Raw genomic sequence first — 26166 nt, 5'->3', positions numbered from 1 at the left:
ACTAAGGGACAAGCCCCAGAGCTTCCCATGGGCTCAAAAGCCTTATGGATGCTGTGGCAAGGAAGAAAGATGGGGCTGGGTGGGGGGCTTTTGCAAGGTAGGGAAGGTAATGAGCACAGATAGTAGCTGACATTGGACATCCAGTAGCTAGATGGGCTGAGACTTATGTCAGATATAATTTGACATACATAAAGAAATAGAGCTATTGATTTTTGCTTTGGAGCAAATTTGTAACCATTACAAAAATATAATGTAGATTGGCATTACTTCTACCTAAAGGACTTTTTTTGCTTTTTCAAAATGCTCTTGTTCACATGATCTCCTTTTTGGTTTATTTTAAAGCAGTTTTATTGAGATAAAGTCATATACCATACAATCCATCTAAAGTGTATAATCAGTGCCTTCAGTACATTCACAGAGTTGTGACTTCAACATCATGATTAATTACAGAATATTTTCATCCTTGAAAGATATTCTTTGTTTTCATGATCCCACACTCTTAGTTTAGTGGCCTATGGGGATGTTGGGGATTGAATCATGTCCCCCATAAAGATGTGTCAAGTCCTATTCCCCACTCTTGCAAGTATGAACCCATTCATAAACAGGATCTTTGAGTATTTTATTATTCGTTACGGTGGGAACTTATTTGTGAATAGGGTCTTTGAAGATCCTTTAGAGGAGACCCCCTTGAATCAATGTGGGCCTTAATCCATGTGACTGGAGTCCTTATAAGCATATGCAGTTCAGAGCAGTCAGTCCAGAAGCCAGAGTCACTGGAAACCAGAAGAGTTGACACGAGGAGAAAGAAATGTTGTCATATGACTGAAGATTGCTGGAAGCTATAGATTCCAAGAGAAAGTAAGCCTTGCCATCACTTTGATGTTGAATGTCTAGGCTCCCAAACTGTGAGACAATAAATTCCTGTTGTGTAAATCAACCTACTGTGTGGTATTGGTCATAGCAACCCTAGCAAACTAAAACAGGAAGTTATAATTATTCTCTACTCTTGGCTTAATGAAAGAAGTAAGGACATTGATTTAGAATCCTGCCCAATAATGTAGTCAAGTAACCTGAGACAAACCACTTAAATACTTTGAATGTCAGTTTTCAAATCTTTTAAAATGGGTATGACAATAACTTTCCTATGTATTTCTCTAGATTAATGGGAGAAAAATGAGAGGTGAAGGGGCTTATGAACTTTGAAGAGTTCACATTAATATGGCTTAGAAGTGAGCAAGGCAGCCCAGTGTGGTTATGTGGCTCAAACAGATAATTATTGTAAGAGCCATAACCAGACTATGAGACTATGATGCTGAGGGCAGTTGGGCAGACTTGGAGATAAGCAACTCAGACCTTACTTCAAGGAAGGACATGCCAGTGGGTAGCCTACAGATTTTCACCCCCACAAGGAATGCTCAGCTACAGACAGTTGCCTTGCCAGCAGTCAAAACCTTCCAGAGGTGGATAATATCCAATGACTAATCAAGTGAGGGTATTAAAGCCCAAAGGGAGGCAACTCTGACATGTGATTTCAGCTCCAAGCACCTGTGGGTGGGCTGATGCTGTTATTAGGCCTCCATCACAACCCCACTGTTCCCTCTGCCCGCCACTGCTTCCTTTCCTTCCCTTCTATGGTGTTGAGCTTAAAGGGTCCCCCTAATAAACATCCTGCACTCTAAAGTCCATTTGGAGTCTGGTTCCCAGAGGACCCAACCTTGGACATCAGAGATAATTCTCCTCTGCATGGACTATCATCTGTGTTTTCTTCATCCTTATCCCTGTGTTGTGGAGATAAACAACAGAGTGAAGAGAAAATGAGATACAGAATCTGCTCTTGCTTGCCATAGTTCTTTGGATGGCACATTAAGATCTCCCCAGAATAATGTCTTAATTTGAAATGACAAACGCCTTGACATGCAGTTCCCATCATGCCCAATTCCCTGTGCTGAAATAACTTTATCTTAAAGTTACCCAGGAGAGATAAGATGAATGCACAATGAATAATGAAAAGGAGAATCAGTGGAAGATAATAAAGAGCATAAAATTCAAAGCAAATGTCACCAAAAATAAACAGATAAAACAAACAGAAATCAATTCACAGAAAATAAAAAGAAACAACATGTAGCCTTCAGGGTGTGATAAAGGCACCTAAATATACATGACCTATCTGGGAGTCTGATGAGCTAATAAATTCCTTAATTTTACAAATACATATATGTAGCTTCATGAAGCTAAATTTCCAGTTGTTTTTGTCTTATTTTGGCTCTTTGTTTCGCCATGCCCCTCAAGATTGTGCTATAGTGCTGTAGGCTCTCCGCTCCACTGAGTTCTAATTTGTTTCACATCACTGTGCTCTCTTATTGGACAGCGCTGGTTCTCAGCAAAATTGTAAAGAAAGAGAAGTTGACTCTTGTATCCTCGGTCTGCTAACTGTCTGAATCTTCCCTCTCATCATGTCCCTTGAGGCCCCTCTTTTACCATCATCCATCCAGCTTACTCCAGCTTTTCCCTCCAACTTCCCTCAGGCCTTGGCAGAGAGATTTCCACTGGGAGGAAAGACATTGCAAGAGAGTAGGGCAGACAGAGGGCTGAAAGAAGCACACCCTGAAGTTTAAATCACCCTAGCAAATTCATCCCACAGTGTGCTGTTTTCTGTGAATAAAATGTTTGATGCATTCATTTTTAAATCTTGGAATTACTGATTTAAAAAAAAAATCACTCTCTAGTGATTGATAAAAATGCTAATTCTTGAGTCTGAGCTCTACTAAATCAGAAACTGGAGCTCGGCTTTGCTTTGAAGCTTCATGTTTTGTTTTGTTTTTAGCACAGCCACCCAGTTTTAAAAATGGTTATTCTTTATTTGTTTTTGCTTTCTGTTTGTTAGGTTGCATTTGAGGGGTGGGGGATGACTTTCAATACATGTTGAAGTCAAGATTTGAGATTTACTGGTTTATTTTGCCTGAGATGATGTCTCAGTAATTCAGATCTGGTAACTTCAAGTAGATACAATGAACCATTCTCTATCTAATAATGACATTTAAGAAGATAAAAATTTAGGGAGCAGAATTGCAATGTAAGGGTAGAAAAGATTGGAAAAAAAACAACAGTAACAATACATGTCTTTGCTTCATTCACTTTTTCTTTATTTTTTTCCTACATCAGATGGTTTTACTGGGATCTCTCAATGGTTAGGTTAAAATACATTTTATTTGAAAAGGTGAGGAAACAATTGCTATACTGGTCCAACAAATTTTTCATTATTGTTTATAATGTGCCAATAAAGTAAGAGGTAAATCTTACTGCTTCTACTTGATGCAATTTGTTTCTCTATCCTTTCCAGTGGGAATGCCCTTCCCATCCCTCATGAGAAGGTCCCAGGGTCCTAGTTGAAGCTCTGACTACTTCAGGAATCCTTCCCAGATTCCCCTCCTCCGCTCACACTCTTCCCTACCCCCACCTGATTTTCATTTCAGTCCCACTTTGTTTACTGAACCTCTCTTAGGGAATCATATCCTAAATTCTTCTATGATAGCCCTGTAACTTCCTGGACCAGATTATGAAGTTCAATATCTAAAATAGCTGTTTATCTATGATGGGTGGAGCTCAGATAATTTCAAATGAGAAAATATAATGCAAAATTGTTTCAAACAAATTGCATTTACTAAATTCAGTAAAGTTGCACAGAAGCTATTTAAAACCTCATAAACTACACAGGAAATCCTTTCATCAACTATTGATACCTTTGAAGAAAACAGATTTTGGAATAAATGAGTCGAAAATATAAATTCAGTTTATTGGATTTATTATTAACTGAGAGGATTATCATAATTTCAATAAGTCTCTCAAGATTAAAAACATTCATTTAAGTACTATGCCAGAATAATAGTACTACTAGAGAGAACAATAGGTGTGGTTTACTTATTTGGAAATCCTTGAGACTGGAAGGACTTACATTTTATATATATAATAGACATCTTAATATCTATATCTACTTTAATGAATATGAGCATCCTAAGTGTTAGAAATATTCTTGGTTTCTAACTTAATTTGTATTACAATGATTTAACCAGTAGCTTTGCATTAAATTTTGTGAGTAAGCAGTTGCATTACATTGTCCTTTTATATTATCACTTGAAAATCTGATGTATTTAAAATTCCTCTATTTATATTAACTTAGCCTTGAATTTGGAGAAAGGAGCAATTTTCAAATCAAATTTTTTTTTGTTTCATGGGTTGTTTGGAAACAATTTAGGTTTCTATTTCTTATTGAAAAACTAGATGTCTTTAGGGTTGTCTTAGAAATCTTGTCAACATTTTTCATCTTGAAGAGGAACATAAATATTTTGAAAAATAATATACATTGAGTAATTTCATTATTCAAATTCTTTCAACTATGGGAGCTCACTTTTTCTTCTGAGAGCATTTGCACCATAATTCTTTAGAATGGTTTTCAAAATAATGAATTCAATCATTAAAAGATCCAATTATATAATCTCCCTCCAAAATTAATTGTTCTTGATTAGATTTTCATGGTTTTATGTTGAGCAAGAGTATCAAAATTCAGATTACTTTTCATTGTAAGCACACACTTTTAAAATGTTTACTATCTATCAAAGTAATTTCATAGTTAAACAACCTACAAAACATTAAATATCTAAATATTGACTCCATTTTCCATTCTGTCTTAGTAAGTAATGTACAGCTTATATTGATGCATAGTAAAAATCAGTATAATCATATGTTCTTTTTATGGCTATTATTATGGATGATATAGACATTTTCCCATTTAACACCACATTTTCCATATCTGTCCATCAACCCAAAAACATAATTCCTCCTTCTCTTGCATAATCAATTTTTTCCTCTCTGCTGGATTAATCCCATTATTATATAAACTTTTATTTCCTATCTTTATAAAAAGCAAGACAGAGCATGCAAACAAGCAAACATGACTCTTTCATGTCCACATTTTTCCAATGGTTACTGGTCCTTTCCCCTGCTCTTCCAGGGAAAGTAGAGAAGGGAACTCTTCAAATAAATTGAGTCTGTTTGTATATCTTCACATTCTCTCTCTGTATTTTTTTGAATTTCAGAACTTAGACATTTTTACTGCATTTTATAGAAAACTACACTGAAAACCAAATGTTTACCTTTACAATAAACTAATAAAGCAATGGTAACTCACACTAAAAAAAAAAAAACACATTTCTAGCAGCCATTATTTTTTTGTTTGAGACAGTTTTAAATTTTTTTTCATTTTTTTGGTCACAAAAACAGGAATCTGCCTATATGAAGGCTCAAAATTGGCCATCTTTTTAAAGAAATGGATGAGATTCACAACAAAAGTATGGATATAACCTGTAAGTAGTTGCATCAAATCTAATAGGATTTGTTTAAAATCAATCACATCTAATAACATATCTGAAGTGTTCTTGTATAAAATAATGTGAAGGAAAGAAAACTGTATCAGTGTCTAAAAATATGGGTTTGTTCATAGACAATCTGACAAGTTACCACAAAAAAGTGTTTCTAATTATATTACATAAGGAAATGTAACATAATTCTTCTTGAATCCTTTTAAGTTCAAGCCTTTCCACTCAAAATAGTTGGGGATCTGAAACTGAGAAAAAAACAGCTCGTGCAATTTAATACTTTTATTTTTTTGTATCATCAGTGTGTATTACTGAACTTAAGCCAAATTAATGGCTTAAGTACACAGTTCAGATGTGAGATAAGCATTTAAGCATTCCTCTGTAGAGGAGCCTATTCCATCCTCTAATACAGACAAACTGTTTTCTCTCCATTTTGTAATAATTTAATCTTCCTTTGAGCAAAAGAGAATTAACGAGCCCCATAGACGGAAGGAGCTAAGGTCATGCGATGAGGGTATCCTCTATTATATTTTTTATTTTGATGTTTGGAACTCCTGATGCAACATTCTAAGCAAGGTGTTCAGGACCTGCTCTGCCCAAGGGACTGATAAGGGGAAAAGATCTATTTATTCATTATTTGATGCACAGATGAAAAACAACTTCAGTAACAGAAGTTGGTCCTTAATAAATCATGTCTGCATCTTTCTGCATTTAGCAGATGTGCCAATTTGAATCTGTGGTGGACCCCAGAAAACTCTTGTTCTTTAATCCTGATTCAATATTGCTGCCTGGGAGCTTTTTGATTGTTCCCATGGAGATGTGACTCACCTGATTGTGGGTATTAACTTTTGATTAGAGGGAGATGTGACTCCACCCATTCCAGGTGGGCCTGGACTGGAGTCTTTTAAAAGAGGAAATATTTTGGAGAGAGTCCTTTATTTATTTTAATTTTTTTTTTACTATTTAGTTATTTATTTTGAGAATCCCTATTTTTAGAGCCACAACAGAACCAAGAGAATTGCAGAGTCCACCATTGCAGATGAAGAAGGAGAATGCCCCCTGAGGAGCTTCATGAAACAAGAAGCCTGGAGAGAAAGCTAGCAGACATGGCCACGTTCGCCATGTGTCTTCCCTAAGTTGATAGAGAAACCCTGAACTTCTTCGACCTTTCTTGAATGAAGGTAACCTCTTGTTGTTACCTTTATTTGGACATTTTTATAGATTTGCTTTAATTGGGACATTTTCATGGCCTTAGAACTGTAAACTAGGCGACTTAATTCCTCTTTTAAAAAACCCATCCATTTCTGATATATTGCATTCCAGCAGCTAGCAAACTAGAACAGCAGATGACTTCAGTTTTCCTACTCTTCGGCTTCTAACTCTTTGTAGTTCTAACACTGCAACATCAATGATGGATGATGTTCAGAGTCAGTTAAGACCACGTCAAATTCCTTTTCTCCAAGTTCAAATTTTCACTGTCTCTTGGCCCCAGGTGTATCTGAATGAATACCTTTCAAATTTCCCTGCTATTATTTGTTGCGTGCTCTCGATTCCCTCTGTGTTTTGTGAGCTGGTTGGGACAAGGAACTTGGGAAGGGTGTGCCAGTGAGGGCAGTTGGTGGGTCTCTGGAAATGATCCTTTCCATGGGTGCAGGAAGGCCACCCAGGACTATGCCCATGATGCCTGGTGGGTATCTGAATGAGGCACCATTGAGCTCTGGGTGAATTGCCTGCCCATCTATTATTATCATTATTATTTTTTATTAATTAAAAAAATTAACTAACAAAACATTTAGAAATCATTCCATTCTACATATACAATCAGTAATTCTTAATATCATCACATAGTTGCATATTCATCATTTCTTAGTACCTTTGCATCGATTTAGAAAAAGAAATAAAAAGACAACAGGAAAAGAAATAAAACGATAATAGAGAGAAAAAAACTATACCTCACATGCAGCTTCATTCAATGTTTTAACATAATTACATTACAATTAAGTAGTATTGTGCTGTCCATTTCTGAGTTTTTGTATCCAGTCCTGTTGCACAGTATCCCTTCAGCTCCAATTACCCATTATCTTACCCTATTTCTATCTCCTGATGGTCTCTGTTACCAATGACATATTCCAAGTTTATTCACTAATGTCGGTTCATATCAGTGAGACCATACAGTATTTGTCCTTTAGTTTTTGGCTAGTCTCACTCAGCATAATGTTCTCTAGGTCCATCCATGTTATTACATGCTTCATAAGTTTATTCTGTCTTACAGCTGCATAATATTCCATCGTATGTATATACGACAGGTTGTTTAGCCACTCGTCTGTTGATGGACATTTTGGCTGTTTCCATCTCTTTGCAATTGTAAATAATGCTGCTATAAACATTGGAGTGCAAATGTCTGTTTGTGTCTTTGCCCTTAAGTCCTTTGAGTATATTCCCAGCAATGGTATTGCTGGTTCATATGGCAATTCTATATTCAGCTTTCTGAGGAACCGCCAAACTGCCTTCCACAGTGGTTGCACCATTTGACATTCCCACCAACAGTGGATAAGTGTGCCTCTTTCTCCACATCCTCTCCAGCACTTGTCATTTTCTGTTTTGTTGATAATGGCCATTCTGGTGGGTGTGAGATGATATCTCATTGTGGTTTTGATTTGCATTTCTCTAATGGCCAGGGACATTGAGCATCTCTTCATGTGCTTTTTGGCCATTTGTATTTCCTCTTCTGAGAGGTGTCTGTTCAAGTCTTTTTCCCATTTTGAAATTGGGTTGGCTGTCTTTTTGTTGTTGAGATGAACAATCTCTTTATTAATTCTGGATACTAGACCTTTATCTGTTATGTCGTTTCCAAATATTGTCTCCCATTGTGTAGGCTGTCTTTTTACTTTCTTGATGAAGTTCTTTGATGCACAAAAGTGTTTAATTTTGAGGAGCTCCCATTTCTTTCTTTCTTTCTTCAGTGCTCTTGCTTTAGGTGTAAGGTCCATAAAACCGCCTCCAGTTATAAGATTCATAAGATATCTCCCTACATTTTCCTCTAACTATTTTATGGTCTTAGACCTAATGTTTAGATCTTTGATCCATTTTGAGTTAACTTTTGTATAGGGTGTGAGATACAGGTCCTCTTTCATTCTTTTGCATATGGATATCCAGTTCTCTAGGCACCATTTATTGAAGAGACTGTTCTGTCCCAGGTGAGTTAGCTTGACTGCCTTATCAAAGATCAAATGTCCATAGATGAGAGGGTCTATATCTGAGCATTCTATTCGATTCCATTGGTCGATATATCTATCTTTATGCCAGTACCATGCTGTTTTGACCATGTGACTTCATAATATGCCTTAAAGTCAGGCAGTGTGAGACCTCCAGCTTAATTTTCTTTCCTCAAGATACTTTTAGCAATTCGGGGCACCCTTGCCCTTCCAGATAAATTTGCTTATTGTTTTTTCTATTTCTGAAAAATAAGTTGTTGGGATTTTGATTGGTATTGCGTTAAATCTGTAAATCAATTTAGGTAGAATTGACATCTTAACTATATTTAGTCTTCCAATCCATGAATGTGGTATGCCCTTCCATCTATTTAGGTCTTCTGTGATTTCTCTTAACAGTTTCTTGTAGTTTTCTTTGTATAGGTCTTTTCTCTCTTTAGTTAAATTTATTCCTAAGTATTTTATTCTTTTAGTTGCAATTGTAAATGGAATTCGTTTCTTGATTTCCCCCTCCGCTTGTTCATTGCTAGTGTATAGAAACACTACAGGTTTTTGAATGTTGATCTTGTGACCTGCTACTTTGCTGTACTCGTTTATTAGCTCTAGTAGTTTTGCTGTGGATTTTTCAGGGTTTTCGACGTATAGTATCATATCATCTGCAAACAGTAAGAGTTTTACTTCTTCCTTTCCAATTTTGATGCCTTGTATTTCTTTTTCTTGTCTAATTGGTCTGGCTAGAACTTCCAACACGATGCTGAATAACAGTGGACATCCTTGTCTTGTTCCTGATCTTAGGGGGAACGTTTTCAAGTTTTCCCCATTAGGATGATATTAGCTGTGGGTTTTTCATATATTCCCTTTATCATTTTAAGGAAGTTCCCTTGTATTCCTATCCTTTGAAGTGTTTTCAACAGGAAAGGATGTTGAATCTTGTCAAATGCCTTCTCTGCATCAATTGAGATGATCATGTGATTTTTCTGCTTTGATTTGTTGATATGGTGTATTGCATTAATTGATTTTCTTATGTTGGACCATCGTTGCATACCAGGGATGAATCCTACTTGGTCATGATGTATAATTCTTTTAATGTGTTGCTGGATTCGATTTGCTAGAATTTTGTTGAGGATTTTTGCATCTATATTCATTAGAGAGATTGGTCTGTAGTTTTCTTTTTTTGTAATATCTTTGTCTGGTTTTGGTATGAGGGTGATGTTGGCTTCATAGAATGAATTAGGTAGTTTTCCCTCCACTTTGATTTTTTTGAAGAGTTTGAGGAGAGTTGGTACTAATTCTTTCTGGAATGTTTGGTAGAATTCACATGTGAAGCCATCTGGTCCTGGACTTTTCTTTTTGGGAAGCTTTTGAATGACTGATTCAATTTCTTTACTTGTGATTGGTTTGTTGAGGTCATCTATTTCTTCTTGGGTCAAAGTTGGTTGTTCATGCCTTTCTAGGAACTTGTCCATTTCATCTACATTGTTGTATTTATTAGCATAAAGTTGTTCATAGTATCCTGCTATTACCTCCTTTATTTCTGTGAGGTCAGTGGTTATGTCTCCTCTTCCATTTCTGATCTTATTTATTTGCGTCCTCTCTCTTCTTCTTTTTGTCAGTCTTGCTAAGGGCCCATCAATCTTGTTGATTTTCTCATAAAACCAACTTCTGGTCTTATTGATTTTCTCTATTGCTTTCATGTTCTCAATTTCATTTATTTCTGCTCTAATCTTTGTTATTTCTTTCCTTTTGCTTGCTTTGGGGTTAGTTTTCTGTTCTTTCTGCCGTTCTTCCAAGTGGACAGTTAATTCCCGAATTTTTGCCCTTTCTTCTTTTTTGATATAGGCATTTAGGGCAATAAATTTCCCTCTTAGCACTGCCTTTACCGCATCCCATAAGTTTTGGTATGTTGTATTTTCATTTTCATTCGCCTCAAGATATTTACTAACTTCTCTTGTAATTTCTTCCTTGACCCACTGGTTGTTTAAGAGTGTGTTGTTGAGCCTCCACGTATTCGTGAATTTTCTGGCACTTTGCCTATTATTGATTTCCAACTTCATTCCTTTATGATCTGAGAAAGTGTTGTGTATGATTTCAATCTTTTTAAATTTGTTGAGACTTGCTTTGTGACCCAGCATATGGTCTATCTTTGAGAATGATCCATGAGCACTTGAGAAAAAGGTGTATCCTGCTGTTGTGGAGGGTAATGTCCTATAAATGTCTGTTAAGTCTAGCTCATTTATTGTAATATTCAAATTCTCTGTTTCTTTATTGATCCTCTGCCTAGATGATCTGTCCATTGATGAGAGTGGGGAATTGAAGTCTCCAACTATTATGGTAGATGTGTCTATTTCCCTTTTCAGTATTTGCAGTGTATTCCTGACATATTTTGGGGCATTCTAGTTCAGTGCATAAATATTTATGATTGTTATGTCTTCTTGTTGAATGGTTCCTTTTATTAGTAGATAGTATCCTTCTTTATCTCTTTTAACTGTTTTACATTTGAAGTCTCCTTTGTTGGATATTAGTATAGCTACTCCTGCTCTTTTCTGGTTGTTATTTGCATGAAATATCTTTTCCCAACCTTTCACTTTCAACCTATGTTTATCTTTGGGTCTAAGATGTGTTTCCTGTAGACAGCATATAGAAGGATCCTGTTTTTTAATCCATTCTGCCAGTCTATGTCTTTTGATTCGGGAATTCAGTCCATTAACATTTAGTGTTATTACTGTTTGGGTAATACTTTCCTCTACTATTTTGCCTTTTGTATTATATATATCATATCCAATTTTACTTCTTTCTACACTCTTCTCCACACCTCTCTCTTCTGTCTTTTTGTATCTGTCTCTAGTGCTACCTTTAGTATTTCTTGCAGAGCTGGTCTCTTGGTCACAAATTCTCTCAGTGACTTTTTGTCTGAAAATGTTTTAATTTCTCCCTCATTTTTGAAGGACAATTTTGCTGGATATAGAAGTCTTGGTTGGCAGTTTTTCTCTTTTAGTTATTTAAATATATCATCCCACTGTCTTCTTGCCTACATGGTTTCTGCTGAGAAATCTACACATAGTCTTATTGGGTTTCCCTTGTATGTGATGGATTGTTTTTCTCTTGCTGCTTTCAAGATCCTCTCTTTCTCTTTGACCTCTGACATTCTAACTAGTAAGAGTCTTGGAGAATGCCTATTTGGATCTATTCTCTTTGGGGTGTGCTGCACTTCTTGGATCTATAATTTTAGGTCTTTCATAAGAGTTGGGAAATTTTCAGTGATAATTTCTTCCATTAGTTTTTCTCCTCATTTTCCCTTCTCTTCTCCTTCTGGGACACCCACAACACATATATTTGTGTGCTTCATATTATCATTCAATTCCCTGAGCCCCTGCTCAAATTTTTCCACTCTTTTCCCTATAGTTTCTGTTTCTTTTTGGATTTCAGATGTTCCATCCTCCAGTTCACTAATTCTAACTTCTGTCTCTTGAAATCTACCATTGGAGGCTTCCACTGTTTTTTTTTATCTCTTCTACTGTATCTTTCATTCCCATAAGTTCTGTGATTTGTTTTTTCAGACTTTCCATTTCTTCTTTTTGTTCATTCCTTGCCTTCTTCATGTCCTCCCTCAATTTATTGATTTGGTTTTTGAAGAGGTTTTCCATTTCTGTTCATATATTCAGAATTAGTTGTCTCAGCTCCTGTATCTCATTTGAACTATTGGTTTGTTCCATTGACTGGGCCATATCTTCAATTTTCCTGCTGTGATTTGTTATTTTTTGCTGGCATCTGGACATTTAATTACCTTAATTAGTTTATTCTGGAGATTGCTTTCACTTATCTTACCTAGGGTTTTCTTGCTAGATGAGTTTGTTGTCTATCTGTTCATTGACCTTCAGTTCAGCTTTTTCTGGGCCTCTAGCTTAAGTTTTGTTTAACAGAGGGTAAATTTTCAGTTCTTATTTTCTTATTTCTTGTCCTACTTGTAAGGTGCCTTTTCCCTCCCTACCCTTAGGAGGGTCTACATAGGTATTACAGACTCCAGCCAGGTTTTCCCGGACTAAGCTGGCCTCCTTTCGGGGGGAAGGAATCACCTGTGTCAGTTTTCCCTGAGTGTGAGACCCAGCAGGTTGAAAGACTTTCCTGTGAAGTCTCTGGGCTCTGTTTTTCTTATCCTGCCCAGTATGTGGCACTTGTCTGTCTGTGGGTCCCACCAGCAAAATATGTTGTGGGTCCTTTAACTTTGGAAGGCTCTCCCTGCTGGGGGCATGGTGGAGACAGAGAAAAGGTTGTAGGCTGGTTTTAATGGCTTCAAATTGTGAAGTCCTGGAATCTGAATTCCTTGAGAGAGGGATTCCACCTGAGTTGCGTTTCACCCCTCCTGTGGGGAAGGTTCAGGTGGTAGACAGCCCTGAAAGCAGCCTGTTTCTGTGTTTGGGACAGTTGCAGCCTGTGTAATCCTGGCGCTGAGTCTAGAGGCAACCAAGCCTCCATAGAAACAGCTGCAGAAGGCTCTGTTTCATCCCCTTTCCTCCCTTCCAGCCAGCCCAATAGGTGACTTCCGCCCCGATCAGTTTCACCTGAGAGGGGGGCCTATTTTCAGTAGTCAGAATTTGTTCATTAATGCCACTATTGGTGTTCAGTCGGACTGAGTCCCTGCTACTGTTGGAGACTCCCTCCTTTCCCTCTGGGAAGCCACCTGTGGGGGAGGGGTGCCGGCCACCAGCCCATGCGGCTTGGGGAAGTGCGAGTGGCTCAGGGAACTCTCTGCCACGGAGACTCGCAGCTGGTCCAGCTGGTCCAGACTGGGGCACGCTGCATGTCTGGTCTCTGTCGTGGCTCCGGGAGCTGCTCTGTATTGTTTCTGGTTATTTAGTAGTTGCTCTGGAGGATGAACTAAAACCGCGCACCTTACCAAGCCGCCATCTTGGCCGCCCACCCATCTATTATTGATCAAGGAGCTGTTGTAACAAAGAATTCCTTGTTGGGACAGTTTTTTAAACCTTCTGGGAAGTGACCTGTGATTTCTGGGTGGATCTAAGTTGCAGCTGCCTCCCTCCCCTCTAGGATGTATGCTCACCACACCAAGCAGTGTGGGGTGTACAGATTAGATCTGGCGCATCTTTCAGTGGGCGCTGAACAAAGCTACAACGCTCTGATTCATAGTCGTGAAGGGCAGCCCCTCGGATCCTTCCTTCCTTAAGGGCTTGGGCTAAGGCTTTCTCCTCCACCAGTCCACTGACAGCCCCATTCATTAGGAATACCCCTTACCTCATCTGCTTGACAGCAACATCACAGATGAGGTGATGGTTATGTTCACTGAAATTACAGTGCAAGGAGATGCAGTTGCTCTGAGACAGCAAGTCCCACAGCACGTACATTCTCTATAGGGTCGTCCTGCAGGTAGAGGTCATAAAGGAAGTGAATCCAAAGGCTCTTGGCTTGCACGGCAAAAGCCTGCCTCACGCGACCAAACCCAGGGAGACCCTACGGCTTCCAGGGATGCCGGCTGCGCGGGAGGCCACCTCGCGGATCTAATAGACTCTTTTGGACTCACGTGCCTTTCCGCAGTGCCTGGTACAGTCACGTGTTGCACCTGTACAGGTCAAGGACGGGGCCGTTGGTGGAATGCGCCGTGTCTTCTACCGGGGCTAAGGGGATGCCGCACGCCGCAATGCCAAGCTCGCCAGAAGCCTTGAGGTCCGGGTTGCTGGAACTGCTGCCTATCCAAACGTTCACTCTCGAAGCCCTGGGCTTCCCCTGGCGAAGCTGACATCCGGCAGGGTACATCCCGGGGCTGACCGCCTCGTTTCAAATGTCTGGTAGATTTCCGGTGGGGACTGCGCCTCACAGAAGGCCATTTGGCGAGGGCCTTTGGGGTCTGCATGTCCTGGGCGCTGTCCCTGCGGTCAAGCAGCCTGGCCAGGTGGTGGGGGATGGGGGTTGGGGGTGCGGGGGTGGGGGCAAGGGGCCGTTCATGACTTGGGGGCAGAAACTTTCACAAATTTCATCGCATCGCTGTCACTCGACTTTGTGCTTATCCAAAGGGCCATTCTTTATTGGCCTTGGCAACTAATTGATTCAAAAGGCAAAGCAGTCCTCTGAGAACTTAGGGGAGCTCGCAGGAGTCTGTGTGCATTATGCCACTTACAAGCCCCACTGTTTCTTTTAAACAGTGCACTGCTGAGAATTGATTTGTTTGCTGGGCGTGCCTATATATATATATATATATATATATATATATATATATATATATATAATACATCATACATCTGTCCACAAACTTTATATTCACACGAATAGCTATCCGTCTTTTTTAACGGAATACAGCTTCATTGGTTCCAAACCATTTCAGGCGATGAAACCCTAGTTTTGCTGAGCCTGGTCGGCGGATTCCGACCGATTTCTGCGTCCCGCGCGGTCTCCTTCCCGCATCCAGGCAGGTGGGCCGGGCACAAAAGCTACATTCTCTCTTGGATTCTTTAAAGCTGCTGAAAACAGCCATTATCAAGGTCAGCTGTAACCTCCCTGTTAAATATTTTGGTCAGTTTTCCCTATCTTAATTGGTACAATCTATTACTTCCACTTTAAACACTGACAGCCCATGGCTTGCAGATCTCCACACTCTCTACAAAGCTCAGAGTTCCCATATAATGATCTGGTACTTATTGCCATATATTTAAACTTCCCGTTACTTCCAGGGTCACTTACCAATAAAAATATTGTAATTGCCTAATAAAATAATATGAACATCACCAACAAGAGTGGTAATTTTAAAAATAGCTAGGCATTAGATACTATGAAATGTGCTTTACATACGTCCCACTGAATCCTAAGCACAACTTTATAAGGTATAGGCTATTACTGCCATCTATACAGAGAACAATTGAGGTACAGAGAGGTTAAATAATTTGTCCTGGATAAGAGTTTGAAGTTGAAGAACCTTTATTTGAGTCCTGCTTTACCAGAAGGCAGCACTGCCTCCTTTATAAATTATACCACTTATTTTAACCATAGTTTATTTTTTTTAATTTTTCTTTTTATAAAACGTTTATTATAACATTCTACAGTGCAATTCTTAGCTAATTATGTATAATAAACACATTTTACTTTAATGCTAAATGGTGCAAAATCAGAATTTAATTGGCTTTTTACACAATTATGTAAGATTATTTAATTAACTCATATTTTAGTTGCTCGATAATGAGTTAAATGTCTATTGACAGCAATCCTATTCAAAAAAATATATACTCAGGCACATAACATTGTTTCTTCACCCTTTCTATAAAATGCTATTATTTCCAATTAGGGTAATACATAGACATGGCAGAAAATTTGAGAAAACCTAAAAATTGTCAAGAAGAATATACAAACTAACTGAATAAATCTATGACCTAGAGATCAATATTATCATTTTTAATGTATTTATTTAATATCCCATGTAAGCAAGTATATATGTTAATAGGGATATAGAGATAGAGCCATGCATGTGATATTAATAGAATAAAATAAAAATGTAAATGTATTTTTTATTCTGCTCTTATGACTGCTTTGAGTACTTTTCCATGTCATTACATATTCCCATTTTTAAAAAATCATGTTTATTGCTATCCTTAAATACTTTTGAAAATTATTTCTAGTGGACTGGTCACCATGTATATCATAATTATTATTTGTATTAAATTTTTAGCTTTTATTTTTTCTTACTTCTTGCTACTGCATATAACATTGAACACCATTTGACCACATCATCAGATTCTGATTTGTTTAGTAGGATAAATTGCTAGTATTAGTCTTTTCTGGTCAAAGACTCTCTTAATCTATAGTACTAAACTGATTTCTAGAAATGTGTATCAGTTCACCTTACCAGTTGTATATAAGATTATCAGGATTATTGCATCTTTGCCAATATTCGGTTTTGGAATGTTGAAGAAAATGTTTACTAACTTGGTAGTTGGCATTTTTTGTGCATTTAATATAATGTTCTTACTGATTTATGCTTTGAGAAATCTTACTACTACTGTTGTATGATATTTACTTTGTTTTATGGGGGATTGAATTGTTCCTCTAATGTATTTCTTTAAGAAATTGTTGTCTTTTCTTTATTAGGTTTTCTGTTCAACAACTCCCTTCTAAAGTTACCCAAAATGCAGGCATTCATACATATTGTTTCTGAATTTTATGATTTCTTTGAACATGGGCCCTTGGAAAAATCTGACAAACGAGTTTTAAAAACTATCAAATTTCATTTTAATTCTCAAATCAACCAGTATCCTTTCTTTGGTCAAGGAATTCATTCTCTTTAGGTTCCATGTTAAATGCAATACCTTACATCTAATTTAGGGATATGTACTTATTATGTTTCCCAAGGTTAACATTTTCATTCTTTATATTTCTTGTTGCTTAATTATCAGAATCTTTTAGTCTAATGCTACTTAGCAGTATTAAATAAAAGACTATTTCTTTTTTATGAGAAGTATATTATTTTACAAGTAATCATTTCTGGGTACTCTAAAGGATTAGTGTGGAAATACAAACACTTGGTTATTGCATCATTTACTAACTTACAGGGTAATTACAGTATGTTTTATTGGAACGAAAACAATTAACTTTATTTATCCTGTATGTGCTTAACAAATCATGTACTCCAATTAAAGAATATATTTTCCTCTGACTTAAGTAGTTAGAGATCAGAACATTTCAGGAACTTGGAACAAATTGGAATTAAGTTATTTTTTTACTAAATCTTGTAGCTATTTATTCATATACTGCATGGAAGATGTTTCAGGCCTGTTTCCCAAAAACTAAATGGGAAATGAAGAGAAATAGGAGAAAGAAAGTAGAAAAAAGAAGGCAGAACACCTGAATTACGACACTGATTAATGGGAACAATGGTGGAGATGGGATGATGATGTGCTCTGAAAACCAACTTTTCTACTTGAGTGTACTTAGATGGAGAAAATGTTCAGAGGACTGTAAACAGAATTATCTCAGAAAATCCACACATTTCAATAATAATTTTGTGTCTTTTTTCCTTGACATTCTTCTTGTATATATTTCATTGCTTGGGAAGATTTTCTACTATAATTTCCCATTTAGGCTACCAAAAACCAGTTTCCTTGTAAGGTGTGTGATCATCTCACATAAAGTCACATTCAGCAGAAAGAACCGAATCCTAGAAGTCTAGAGATCTGAATTCCAGTTTCATTTCCTACATTTTATGTGATCATTAGCCATGACTTGGTTTTTCTCATTAACTAGATGAGGGATCTGATTTTAAGAACTCTAATGCCCCATTTTCTCATTTATGTTCTAGACAGATAACATAGAATAGAGGAAAGTATATAGTATTTAATAAAAAGAGTCCCATTCTTCCCTCTACTTTTAATTAGAAGATAGATTTTTGAGAAATGAATTCAGATCGTTCTCCTGAATGTGAAGACAATACATATCTTGTAAGGAGAATATTATTATAAATGAACAAGATGATATATGCATAATGGAAAACAGTACTGGGCAAGCCTGTCAGGTAAGGTTGAGCAACTCTAGGGGGCATGATTCACAAAACATACATTGTGGTCTCTTATTGGGCATATAGTTGCCATTAAACATAGAGACTTCCTTTCATTTCCATCTATACGGAGAGCATTTCCAGTCTGACATTTGTCTAACTCATTGGTCTTCTAATAAAAAAAGCCTTTACACTTACACAACATGAATTTTGGCATTTAGATGTGGAATCTAACCATTGTTTTGAAGATCATTAGAGATATCACCATGACACAATTAATTGATGTTTCTAATTTTGGATTCCTCATCTATTTTATAAAGATGATATCATTCTTCTCGAGGGGTTGTAAAGTACAAATGATATAAATATAAACACCTCACTGCATTGTTTGGCTTATAGAAGCTTGAGAAATTTTTTGTATATGAGGAAGAACTTTTCAGTTCATTATTACATTAATTATAAAGAGTTGTTGTTTTTCTCTCTTCCCTTAACTTTTATAGCATACAGGAAGCTGGGAAGAAACTATGAATTTCCTGAGTGAAGTCCTCCAGGAATTACGATTCCTCTCATCTTTATTTTCTACAGAGAATTTGACATGTACTTGCCATTCAATAAACTGATAATGATTATAGAAGAATTAAAAGAGAGGGATGGAAAGAGGAAAGGAGGGAAGGTACCTGAAAGTCATTTCAGCAATGCCTGGTATCACACCTGCCTCTTCTATCCATGTCTTACCCTAGGATTGGTACAAGCTATTCACTCACACCAACCTTAATGTTAACTATTTAATAAACACTTTAATAAAATATGCATGCCTTTTCAGAATGGGTAAGGACCTATTAACAATAAATTCAAAGACAACCATATTTTTTCTGCTACCATAAACCTCTCAGTGTCTTTAACCAGTGCACCCTAGTCACTGGGCTGGCATGCAGAAAGTGATGGCATTTCACAGTAAAAGAGAACTCACAGTACTTGGGGCAGAAGCCTTTATTCTTTCATGAAAAGAATAAAAGCATATTTCTCTTCCATGACTCATGGGGAAGCTCAAAAGATACCAAGTGGTAGGTACATAAACTAAACCCTGGGAGGTTTATTTCAAGAGGCAAAGTCGTAAAGCCTTCAGAAGCAGACACTTTGTTCAAGGTAGCTCTACACGATGTGAATTTCTGACAGTTGTGCCTTATGAATAACGGGAAAACTGGGTGTACTAGAACATCGATTTCTTTCTCTCGTCTCTTCACGATTTTCAAACAAATGCTATTTCATTTGTGAAATTTGTAAGCCCAATCATTTTTTTTCCGTTTCAAATAGTTTTTCTCTAAAAATCTTGTACATCATATTGTAAACAGGAATAAGTCCACCAGTGCGTCCTTTTGTGAGTCTATGTGGAGAGTCTGATTTGTAGATTTTCAGTAGTGAGGATGAATGAGAATTGTTTCAATCATATCTCTAGCCCAGCTTTTTATAATCAGTTCTGTAAAATGATTGACCAGGATTAAACCGCGGAACATCCAAAAGTTAGCTGGTCCATAGGGGGTTGATTTCATCATTTTGGCTTCAGCCATGGTTAACAAGACAACTTAGAACATTTAGTATATGAGACAAGAGAGTATATTTTTAAGAATTTTTTTGGCTTCTATAATCTAATGTTGTTTTTTCATATTGAGAAATCACATACCAAATACTCTAATGTTGTTTTTCAATTTAAACTTGTTTCCTCATTTTCCACCTTTTTTTAATTATTCTTATTTTGTAAGTACTGTTATTTTGCTGTTTTCTCCCAATGCTTTAGGAAAAGCCTCATTAATTTCTTTAAACAGTGTATTAAATCAAACTTAATGTGGTAAAGAAAAAGACAAAGGTGTAAATTCCTTGCATGCTAATAATAAAATTTCTCTTTGAATGAACAACCACCATGGACGATGCCAGTTTTGAGCAATTAATTACAAGGCACATTTTGTTAGGTATTATATGAACCCTGTAGCCGACAATCTATGACAGAGAGCACTGATATAAATAAAAATACCTCAGAAGCATAGACATCTTTCTCATTCCTCTTCTATCATCTCATCCCTCCAAAATGCCAGTATAAAGAATGAGACATTAGTGTATTTTGTACATGCAGGAATTTTTCAAAATTTAAGCAAACAGTTGTAAGAGATGAGAATGAAGATACTTCCACTTTGGAGAGGCAAGCATTTGAAGGCAAACAACTTTAAATATAATAGCATTGAGCTTCCCTAAAAGTTAAGATAAACTTGAAAGTGACTTTAATAGTTTGAAGCCACAGTAGTTAAAGAATCAACATATCATTTAAACCACTAATCTTTATTAAATTATATTTACCCAATCCTAAAAATCTTTGCAACTATAAAGAGAATATGCTCATTTATCTTTAAACCTCTCTATGATCTATAAGCCTTCTCACCTCTTACTAATACTCCCCAAATATCACCATGATTAGCACACCCTAGAAAGGACCACAATGGGAGAAGTTCTCATTAGTAAAACACTTCAGTCCAGGTATGATATGTGTACTTTGCTGCACAGTGTTCTGTAAATTTCCCTAGAATAGCATTTTATGCATTCTAGACTGTGAACTAAAATTCTTTCAGTTTAAATTTTCTAGTTAGATCATTATGCATATTATAAAATTTTTGACTTTCAGCTTTGTTGTGAACTGGAAGAAAAATATAACATATATTGAGACATGAAAGGATAGAGAGAATAACTAAATTTGCATAGGGAAATCAAGGCTTGGATTTGAATTTTGTGTGTTTGATCTGCAAATCCGATATGGGAACTAAGGAATTGGTTGCATGAGACTGAAGGGAAAGTCTGGGCTAGAGAAAGAAATTGGGGAATATTTATAATACAGATGCCACTTAAGGTAGTAGGCTAGAAAAGATCAAATAGACTAGTAGTTCTTAAAAAGTGATACATATTGCCTGGGGTTCCCACATATCTTCCCTGGGGGTCTATTAGGTCAAAACTGTTTTCACAATGTTACTCATATATTATTTGTTTGTTTCACTGGGCACAAAAGTTATGGGGGATAAAACTTCTGGTGTATCAGCATAAATCAAGGCAGTGGCACTAAAGCACACCAGTAGCTCTTCACTGCTACTTAAGTTCACTTAAGAATGCTAAGGATGGAGCAATAAAAATTATTAATTTCATTAAATCTCAACCCTTGAGTACATGTCTTTTTAATATTCTGCTTGATGAAATGAGAAGTATTCATAAAATACTTCTGCTACATAACAAAGTATAGCACTCGTCTTTGGGGAAAGCACTTGTGCAATTCTTTCATTTCAGAGATGAACTAGTTGCTTTTTCATGGAACACCATTTTTAGTTGAAGGAACGACTAGCGAACTATACTAGTTTTTTTAGTAGTCAAAGTAGTATTGTTTTTATTGTTATTATATAACAAATACCCACCCATTTAGAAGCTTAAAATGACAATTACTCTCTTACAGGTCAAAAATCCAGGTACAGCCCAACTAGGTTCTCTGACTCAGATCTCACACTTAAAGTGTCAGTCAAACTGACTTCTCATTTGGTGGCCCCCACATTCGATCAGGTGTTGGCAGTAATTTTTCCATATGCTCTCCAACACTTACTTTCATTTTCTTCTTTTTAATTAATAATAGCATCTTTGTAGGTGTGAAGTGGTATCTCATTTTGGCATTAAATTGCATTTCCCTAATATCTAATTATGTTGAGGATCTTTTCATGTATTTACTGGTCATTCGTATATCTTCTTTGGAGAAATGTCTATTCAAGTCCTTTGCCTATTTTTAAATAAAGTCTTTTTGTTGTTGTTGCATGGTAAAATTTCTTTATAAATTCTGGATATTAAATACTTATGTGACATGAGATTTGAAACTGTTTTCTTCTAGTCTGTAGGTTTTCTTTTTTACTTTCTTGATAATTTCATTCAACCCCAAATGTTTTTAATATGGAAAAAATAAACTTATTGATTCCTTCATTTATTGCTCAAGCTTTTGGTGTTATATCTAAGAATCCATTGCTGAATCCCAGATTATGAAGATCTGTTGCTATGTTATCTTTAAGAGTTTTATAGTTTAACTCTTACATGTAGATTTGAGTTTAATTTTTCTATGTAATGTGAGGTAGGAGTCTAACTTTGTTTCTCTGCCTGTGGATATACAGTTTTCCCAAGACCATTTGTTGAAAGAGATCATTCTTTCCCCATTATGCATATACTTAGTCCTCTTTCAAAAGCCAATTGGTCATAAATGTGTGGGTCTATCTCTGGACTTTCATTTCTCATCCATTTGTGATGGTTGGGAGCTTTACATACCTCAGGAAAACATGTTTTTGAACTTAATCCCACAGGAAGTGAACTCATTGTAAGTAGGATCTTTTTATGAGGTTACTATGGTTAAGGTTTGCCCAGCTCAGTCAGGATGGTCCTTAAAGGACTATCACTAGAGTCCTTTATAAGCAGAATGAAATTCAAACAGGAAAGCCACAGAGGGAGCAGCCATAAATTGAGCATCATTAGAACCAGAAGTAAGGGAGAGCCCAGGAAATGCTGCCATATGCTTTGTCATGTGACAAGTGAAGGACAGAGGAGAGTTGTCAGCCAGCCCCGGAATCGCCACAGCCTTTGGGAAGAAAGCATCATCTTGGGGGGGGTGGGGGCTTGATTTGGACTTCTATCTTAGTCTCACAATGGTGAGCATGTAAATTCCTGCTGTTTAACCCATCCCATTTCATGGCATTTGCTTGAGCAGCCCAAGAAACTAAAACAATTTTCGTCCATTGTTGTGCTAGTACCAAACTATCTTTATCTTTATCCGTGCCTCTTCCTACCCAAACCTTAGTTATCGTGAAGCAAACAGCAAGCCTCAGACCATAAATCCGTAAATATTTCAGTGTGTCTCTCTAAGACATTAATACTCTTTTACAATGAATAACCATCCACCATTATCATATGTAAACATGCAAAATCCCTTAATATCATCAAATATCCAGTCAGTATTTAAATTCCCTACATGTCTCACTGTTAAAATAATCTAATATTCAATTCAGAATCCAAATGAAATCTAGGTATTATATTGGGATATGTCTCATGTCTATTCTAAAAATCTAAAGGTTCTCTTTCTTTTTCTTCCTTCCTCTACAATTATTTGTTGAACAAAATGGGCTATGTATCATATAAGCATTTCTACACTTGTGTTTTCCTATTTAAATTACTGTGCAATTCTTTAATGTGTTTCTCTGTCCTAAGTGTCCTGCAAATTGTCAGTTGGATATAAAGTCTTGATCAGATTCAGATTTGGTTTTCTAGCAAGAATACTTTGGAGATATGTTCTGTACTTCTATTAGGAAGTGCAGAATGTATGATTTGTCTTTCCTTTTCTTTTTATCACCTATTAATGACAATTCTCTAGATCCATTATTTCATTATAGAAATAAAATGGTGATATTTTTATCCCTCCCAGGTTGTATATTATCACAACTAGATTCATTTATGTAAAATGCAGTGTTGTGTTTATGTGTATGAATCTGGAAGCTAGATCAATATTAATTGGGGGTACTGCTATTTAATAACTGTGGGTTCTTGCGCAAATCACGTAAGCTTTCTATTAATCTCAATATTTTAAGAGCAAATGGTATAAGTATTGACTTCCAAAGATTATTGTGAAGATTATATTATAATACATTGGCTTAATTTTTGTTCTTTTAAAGTCTGAAGTTGACCCTGAAATAGGAATTTGGATGCTTGACATTTATTTGGGAATGATCATGGGAAGCAGAAGTCAAGGGATAGGAAAAGGCGTGGAAAACTGAAACAAGAAAGGGGAAAAAGCAATAAATATTAATTGATGCCTAAGTAACTGCTTTGGGCAATAGGGACTCAATCCTTCTAAGGGGGATCCTCTGACAACTGATGGCTGCATCTCTGAGGGGATCAAAGGTTGAGAGATTCACGCATCAACTCCTGTCTCTGGTTGGTTGAGCGCTGCTCCTGGGGACATTACATCCCCAGAACTTTCAGGCTGCTCTATGCTGAGCAAGAAAGTTTGGAGTAGGATAAGGGAATAATGGGTGGGGCACCAACAATATCATATGTATGTACATAAAGTATTCCACATCATTCCTGGCATATAAGAAATATTAAATAAAGCTTAGATATGATGAATTTTGGTACAGCTTATTTATCACAGCTTTCTATTAATTTGGGTACATAATTTCACTTAGAAGAAGAGTTTTTCCTTGTGAGAAGGTATGAAAGGGTCTTTCTTAATCCTCTTGTCATATCAAAAATAGAGTTTTACTGGGCGCCTGTCTTTGAAGTGAGGAGATGAAAGACTAGTGTATTCATTTGTTAAATGCTGCTGGAATGCAATATACCAGAAATGGAATGGCTTTTAAAGAAGGGAATTTATTAAGTTGTAAGTTTCCAGTTCTAAGGCCATAAAAATGCCTAAACTAAGACATCTAGAGACAGATACCTTGACTCAAGAAAGGTCAATGTCTGTCACATGGAAAAGCATGTGGCTGGCGTATGCTAGTCCTTATTCCCGGTTCCATTTCTTCCAGCCTCTAACGCTAGTGGTTTCCTCTCTAAGTGTCTGTGGGCCTTCACTTCGTTCCTCTGGGACACAACTGTGGGTTTTCGGCTTGCTTAGCATCTCATGGGAAAGCACATGGCAACATTTGCTGGGCAATGCATCTCCAAATGTCCAGGTCTAGAATCTTCTCTGTCTGTTGGCACACCGAGCATTTCCAAATGTCTGTCTCTGTTGGTTCTAAAGCAACTGTTCTTAAGCATCTGAGCTTCCTCCAAAATGTTTCCCCTTTTAAAGGACTCCAGTAAACTAATCAAGGCCCATCTTGAATGGGTGGGGTCACATCTCCATCTAATCAAAGGACACACCCACAATTGGATTTGCCAGGTCTCCATGGAATTAATCTAATCAAAATGTCATACTCATAATTGAGTGGGCCAATCTCCATAGAAACAACCTAATCAAAGGTTTCCACCCTGGAATATTGACTCAGGATGAAAGGACATGGCTTTTCAACACTTTCAAACCGACACAACTAGTAAATGTCAGTGGAAACAGTGTAGGGTAGGGCAAACTGTTGGGCATCTGAGGAAAAATATGGGATTTTTCTGCTAGAAATAATAATAGCATGTATAAGTTAGTCACTTATAAGGAAACTGATTTGCTTTCTATAGATTATTATATATTATTACCTTGCCACATTTGAATAAATCAGGGGAAATCACTTGACCCAAAGCAGCCAGCATGATTGTGTCAATGTGATTCCTGCTTTTGAGAATTTAAAATAGGATTATTAAAAGGATTAGAACTTGAGGAACAAGGACTAAAGTTGAAAAGATTCATTGAAAGATGTTAAGAGTTAGAATTTGGACCATGAGTTCAGCAAAGACTGGAGAAGGAGAAATTGTGAATGGGGAAGAGTTATGAAGCAGATCATTTACATAGACTAGGTAGAGATAGAAAATAAGTTTAGCAGTAATAATAATAATAAATTATTACTATAATAAAAATGCATTGAATGCTATCTTTTAGTCATGCAATGTTTCATTTATTTCTCACAAGATATGAACAAGTTTCCATTATCATTATTTTCTAAATGAGGAAACTAAGGTTAGGGGTTGTTATGTTAAATAATAGGTAACCTGTATTGAGTATTGCTGGAAGGGACCCCTTTCTAAGAATGTCTTTTCTAGAAAACAAAACAATTGACTTTCAAGCACTTTCTGAGAAAAAATGGAATACACCCCGAAGAACTGTGGATAAGCAACACCTGCTGGCACACCAACCCCAGGAGTTGGGTAGGCCAACCATGTTGTTAATTGATGAATATCTGCTCCCCATTTGTAAGATTCCCCTATGTGAAACAGAAACTTAACATCAGCCAAACAGAGCATTTCCTCCCTGGCTTCCAAGTTTGCCTTATATAAACTTCTCTTTTCTACCTCCTTAGTGGAGCTTCCTTTTACTTTCTGAATGGAATCCTCAATAAAACTGTAAGTCTTAAATTTCACATTGTTGGAACGTTTTTCTTTTATCAGATTG

The 26166-nt window shown here is 36.7% G+C and overlaps 1 protein-coding gene and 1 pseudogene across 1 annotated transcript in view; both read right to left on the bottom strand.

The window, feature by feature from the left end:
- Positions 1 to 26166, bottom strand: part of LOC143675538 (CUB and sushi domain-containing protein 1-like) — a 925048-nt gene that overhangs the window by 298364 nt on the left and 600518 nt on the right. The window lies entirely within an intron of this gene.
- LOC143676712 (C-terminal-binding protein 2 pseudogene) lies at positions 6886 to 15068 on the bottom strand (annotated as a pseudogene).

The sequence above is a fragment of the Tamandua tetradactyla genome, chromosome 3 (assembly GCF_023851605.1).
Source record: "Tamandua tetradactyla isolate mTamTet1 chromosome 3, mTamTet1.pri, whole genome shotgun sequence".
Taxonomy (NCBI): Eukaryota; Metazoa; Chordata; class Mammalia; order Pilosa; family Myrmecophagidae; genus Tamandua; species Tamandua tetradactyla.
Note: the sequence above shows the minus strand (reverse complement) of the source record. Positions and strands in the feature narration are given on the sequence as shown.